A 6,328-nucleotide genomic window follows, 5' to 3' on the forward strand; every position below is an offset into this window, starting at 1 on the left:
ATATATATATATATATATATATATATATATATATATATATATAGAGTAAACGTATAAAGAATAAACATATATATAGAAAAAATCTAGAGGGATTGCAATTGTGTGTATGTATAGTGTGTGTGCGTGCGTGTGCCTATGTGTGTTGTAAACCACTGCAAGACACCTTCCTTACCCTCCACATTGCATCCATTAAATACCATCTAGTTCACAACTTTCGTGCTCACCTCAATAGCATTATAGTAGAAGGGGAGACTAGTGAAGGCATTGAGAGTAGCAGCAATGCTTTCTCAAAGCAGCACACCGTTAACTTCACCAGATCCCCTCAGCCCTTGTTCTTCAAGGGTGAGGGTGGACCCAAACATTTTGGTCGCGGCTGGCCCATACCACACTCCAACCTTCGTCTTTGGAGACCACACCCTGCTTTGCAAAAGGGAGAGGAGGCAAAAGAGACCTTGGGCCTGGGGGTAGTCTTTTTCACATTTGGGCAAAAGGACATGGGTTTGGAGGGCTTGTAGAAGAGACCTTCTGCAGTGTACATCGCCATTCGAAAGAGGTTCTAGGAGAGCTTGAGAGGGCAAGCCGCAACACCCGTACTAGCACAAGTACTTTTTGGGCTACTAACAGAGCATCCATCCAGCTTTTGTGCGCCATGCAGTTTAATGGCAAATTTTCCTATCATGCTTGTGTTTGTCGCCTTTGACAAGGTTACCTTCCCATGGCTAGTATCCTTGCACTCCAATGAATCACATTAGCGAATTTCATAAGACAAATGTTGCATTCTCTCAGTGCTACTAGTAAGAGAAATGGCCAGATATACACACACATGTGAAAACACACCATTGAGAGGACAACCCCATATTATGTGGTGACCATTCAAGCACTAATCATAGAAGATGGAGCCAACGACGGTTGGTGAAGCCAACATGGGAGGTCGAGGGAGCAAAGGATAGCAGTAAGGCACAACAAAGGTGGAGTAGCAGGAGAAGAGGATAGCCCAAAACCTGTCTTCCATGGCTACTCTAAGCGATGTCAAGAGATGGAGAAGGAGAGAGATTGAGCTCTTGAAAGCGCACACACACACAAAAAGATGGAGGCAAAGGACTGTACTTCTTCTTCTAGTACAACGGTCTAGTAAGAACCGCTAGTGAGTGAGGTGTGTAGGCAAGTGTGCCATCAGTCCGGTAGGTAGAGAAGCTCAGTGTAGTCCAGTTGTAGTATCGCTAGTGAAGGTATGTGTATCCACCAAGGCGTGCCAGTGATGATGACTGTCGGTGATAGTCATTCAAGAGTCGTACATGTTGAGCTTGACATCTCAACACTCCCCGTCAAGATCAATGTCATCTCTCGTATGCCAAGCATCACTCAAAATCATCGTAGCTTTGTTGCTCCAAGGGCCTTTGTGAAGATATCTGCAATTTGTTTATACGTCGCCACGTACTGTAGGTCAATGTCGCCTGCTAATACCCTCTCTCTAATGAAGTGACAGTGCACCTCAATGTGCTTTGTTCTGGCATGAAACACTGGATTTCATGACAAATGTATGTTGTTAAGGTTGTCACAATAGGTGATAACCGGCCTCTGTACATGTACTCCAAAGTCATGAAGTAGCAATTCCAGCCACAATTCCTGCCTCATTCTTTCGCACATTCAATGAATGTTCTGCATCAAACATCTCAAAGCCCAATGAAATGAGGAATGCCACAATCCTCGCATACCAAGCTCTAGGTGCTTGGTTCAGCCCATACAATGCTTTCTTTAACATGCATACAAGATCATGTAGCCTCATATTTGCATAACTTTGTGGCTGCTCCATATACACAATTTCCCTCAAGTCTCCATTCAAAAATGCATTCTTTACATCCATTTGTTTCAACACCCATTTTAATGTAGCAGCCCCACTGGAATAGACACACGAACGATAATCGTCTTATCTATGGGGCTGAATGTCTCCTCATAATCAATCCCATAAGTATGTGCATAACCTTTGGCCACAAGTCTAGCCTTATACCTAGTCACACTACCATCATCATTATGCTTTATTTTGTAAACTCACTTACATCCAATTGCCTTCTTATCCTTTGGTAATGGCACTAATTCCCATGTTCCATTTGCATCAAGTGTAGCCATCTCTTCATCCATAGCTTACCACCATTTTTCATCCTTGACAGCATCTGCAAAACATGTGGATTCTACTTCTGTAATCTTCACCATAAATGCACAATGGTGAGCCACATAACTGTCATAAGTCAATCTCTACACAGGATTTCTTGCTCTTTCTGACCTGCATGGCCCAGGATCACTTCCAGGTGCCCTATTCCCTATTTGCATTCTTCTTGCACCCAAAGTCTTCACATAGAGTATGCAAAACTCCTCATCCAAACTCTGCTCAAAACCACTGCTATCGCCATCATCATAATCAACACTCAAATTTGGCAACTTAGGGACATCATCAACTTTTTCCGTTTCTTTCCTTGATGCATTTGAAGAGTTTGTAGGACTCATTCTTTCAGGTAACGTGTCACTCAATGGATTCTCACCATGACTTGCACTAGAGGACCCTTGCGGCCCACTCAAAACTTGTGACTGTGCACCTGTATTTTTTGCAGCCACATTCTCTCTTACATCAGCCCACTGTACATACCACTTTGCAGTTGCTTCATTCTCAAGATTCCATTTTGTATGGTTTTTGATAGTTTCTAGTTCACCCATGTTATGGCGGTTACGCCGCTAGCGGAAGCTAAATAGCGAGAACTCAACCAACAACAAAATTTGTCAGACGAGGACAGAGCTTGACCCGCAGGCGCATGGAAACAACTAGGTGGGTGTCAAATCACCTACTCGACCTTCTAATGACAATCACTACTAAGGAAATCACATCTAAGTTCTAAAATACGCAAGTGACTGAAATCCGTACTACGAACGAATGCTATACGAAACAGGATCTAGAATCATTGAATCGATCTCAAACTCAAGGGGAAGTCTATACACTAGGTAAGAACAACACCCTAAAGACTTGAACTGCAAAATCAACCTATAACCACTCCGTGCGGTAAACGCGTATGAAGACAGGCCGAAAAATACAGGTGATCGAAACTTGACCCCGATGGTACTAATATGTAGCTCTACTCGTTGTGGTTCTATAGATATGCTGCACGCTCCATTCCGACACACGAGTTGGAAGAAAACTCACACCGAAGCTCGTAGGAACTTACCACACATAGAAGCCGATAGCGCGCACTCTTGGTATCTGTGCGTAGCTCTCGCCGTTGCTAACACAATGGCGGTGTCGCTTCTCCAATGGCGGCTCCGTAGCTCGCGTAGCAAGTAGATAAGACTCTCTCTCTCTCTCTCTCTCTCTCTCTCTCTCTCTCTCTCTCTCTCTCTCTCTCAGACACAGTCACGGCGCTCAAAAACTCACTTTGATTAATAATCTGCCTCCTTTAGGTTACAAAAACTTTGGCTTATATACCTCAGCCTTGGAGGTGAGAACATCTCTAACTAATTACATCAGCAAGTGAAATTACTTCAGGATTACAAGCTGGAAACTCAATTGAGTCCCGTTACTTAATGAATGGCTCAAATCAAAATTAATGTCGGAAAGACATTAATGTCGGAAAGACATTTATTACAATCAATGGTTACAAAATGATGAGTGTGAGCAAAAATGTGGGTGTGATCCTCTGCTGGCTCAACACTCCCCCCCTCCGCGTTCATGTCGTCCTTGACATGACTTTTATGCTTGGTCAATAAAGTCCTGTCGTCTTGAGCATCTGCAAATGTGATTCGTATCGTAGGTTGCCGATGGTCAAGGTTGGGCCGAATATTTTGCTTTCGTGGGTGAAAAAGCCGGTGTAGAAAGCTTCTTCGAATGTTTGCATGTGGAAGCTAGGCAAAAACATAATCCTTTGGTATAGGAGGTGTAACACTTTTGGAGAAGGTTGCAATGAAAGATCGCACATCATATCAGTCACTGTGTCGGCCGTTGATAGTAGACTCGAGGTCGTGGCTTTATCTGGCGCGAACACTTTGATGCAAGCTAAGAGAGTCCTGCAGATTTTCTTGAGCATCTGACATGAAAGGTCAGGAGAGCTAGTAAAGATCTTGATGGTGCCCGTTAGGATTTTCACCATGTAGGCTTTACCTATTCTCTCTCCTGCCTTTGGTCCTGGCATCCTGGGATAATTAAGCCAATTTGGCTTCTTTTCTGCAATCCTGCCATGCTCTTTCCAGTTTCTGACTCTTGGCACCGGGCAGAAGGTTGCATCCTCCCGAATCTCCTTTCATGCCTCCACCAAGTAGATGAGGTAGGCTAGGTATTTGTTCAGCCAACCTTTCCTCCATCTAGGTTGTGAATCTACTATCTTCTTTGATTGTTCCTCCTTTGTGATGTCGCCTTCGTAAAGAGCGACATACTGCTCCTCCTCTATTCTCTTTTTCGTCTTTAGCACTTCAAATTTCATCAAAGGGAAAGGTAGGCTGGGTTGCATCCACTGTTCATGGAGCACTTTTGTGTCTAGTCCCTGAAGTCTAATGGAGATTAGGAGTCTCCTCTCCCATTCCATTTCCGCCTTGGCACTCTCCTCTGCTGACTTTTCTATTTGGTCATGGAGCCTTTGTTCTTCTTCTTCAGAGATTCTTGAAGTCGAGGCCACCTCTTGAGCTGGGGCTGGATCTTCAATTGTGGTTGCCTCTCCAGTTTCTGGTAGCTCTATGGCTGCTCCACCTGATTCTTCTTGTGGTGTCTCTGTCTCTCTTCTTTGTTGCTCTTGTAGATCTTGGAGCTGTTTGCGGAGGGCCTCATTCTCTATCCGTAGTGTTTGATTTTCTAATGTGAGCCTCTCCTCTGCGGCCAATGATCCCTCCGCAATGTGCAACCTTTGCACTTGCTCTAATCTCAGCTCTCTTTGTAAGCTTCGGACCTGGTCTTCCAAAGCTGGTATGATAGCTCCCTCTTGTTCCGTTCCTGCTCTGCTAGCTCTAGGGATAGTCCTGAGTCTAGTGATTGTTCTTTCTTGGAGCTTGACTCTCTCCCTTAGCTCAATGAGCTCATCCTTGGCCGCCTCCAACTCATCCTCTATCCGCTCCCTTGCTTCATGTGCACTTGTTACTTCTCTTGAAGCCTCGGCTAGCTGGAGTATCAAGCCGTCTCTCTCGTTTTCCACGTCATAGAGTGATGCTTTATGACTTTCAGATTCAGTCATAGCATTCTCTAATTTTCTCTGCAACTCCGCTTCCCTTTGTTTGGCTGTCTCAATCTCTACTTCCTTTGCCTTGGACCTTTCTTTTATCTTGCTGAGCAGTTCATGCACCATGTGCATGTCTTTTTCATCATCATTTGTCAACTCTAAAGCTCTTTCCGCCACCACCTCCACTGGCTTTGGCTCTTCTAGTACTTTCGGTTCGTCCAGTTTCTCTTCACTTTCTTTTTTACTCTTTGTTTTTTCCTCCGTTCATCTTGTTTTTGTAGGGTGATCCCATAAACTGCCTCAAGGGCCTCTTCTTCGGTGTATCCTATCTCTACCAGATCCTCATAATCATTTCTCTTTTGCTGAACGGGATCTATCTTCTTTTCTTTGGTCTCGGCCTCTGGCTTTTCCAAATCATCTGTGTCCACCTCTACTGTGGTCTCCTCCACAATTTTTTTCGTCTTCTTAGGGCTTGGTACATCAGTCATAGAGGGATATCTGTCCTCAGCTCCCTTGGCTTTCCCTTTGTCGGCTTGCCCATCTTTCTCTTGAGGCTTAGTAGACTCATCTACTTTCCTTTTCCCCTTGTCGTCTTTTTTCAGCTCAGCTTTTAATTATTGTACCTCCTCTTCAGTGTATGGCTCGACAGGTTGCTGCTCCAGAATAACCTTTGACTCCTCATAAGCTTTAATATATTGATCGTATTGATCAATATGTGGCCTGGTTGAGCTAGTTCCGACTTTAGTGGGGTCTGGCACCCACTTTTCTTCAAAGTCACCCTTTAGAGCTCTTTCCGCTCTAAACTGCTCCACTAGTCTTTCCATTCTTGCCGCTTTCTGACTTTCGGTTTGCTTGGGAGCAACCTTCTTCTTTAATTTCTTCTTAAGCGGCTCGTCCACATCCTCTGCAGGTTCTGAAACTACTTCTAGTTTCCGGCGTGCTCTTGTGGATGCCCTCTTGGATACTTCGGGCTGTTCTTCCTCCTCGTCGGCTTCTCTAAGCCACTCATTCTGGGAGGGAACCTTTGGCCATTGATCTCTAGCTCCAATAGCTTCATAAGCTATTCTTGTCAGAATTTTCGCTCCTCCTATGTACTTTGGCTTCTCGTTGTGCATGGCAATTACTTGCTCGTGGATGTGTTG

General features: G+C 44.5%; 1 pseudogene; it reads right to left on the minus strand.

Moving 5' to 3' along the window:
* Positions 1–200: 200 nt before the first annotated feature.
* On the minus strand, positions 201–2,502 carry LOC147430019 (uncharacterized; annotated as a pseudogene).
* Positions 2,503–6,328: the final 3,826 nt, after the last annotated feature.

The sequence above is a fragment of the Adiantum capillus-veneris genome, chromosome 22 (assembly GCF_014529385.1).
Source record: "Adiantum capillus-veneris isolate H3 chromosome 22, ASM1452938v2, whole genome shotgun sequence".
Lineage (NCBI taxonomy): Eukaryota > Viridiplantae > Streptophyta > Polypodiopsida > Polypodiales > Pteridaceae > Adiantum > Adiantum capillus-veneris.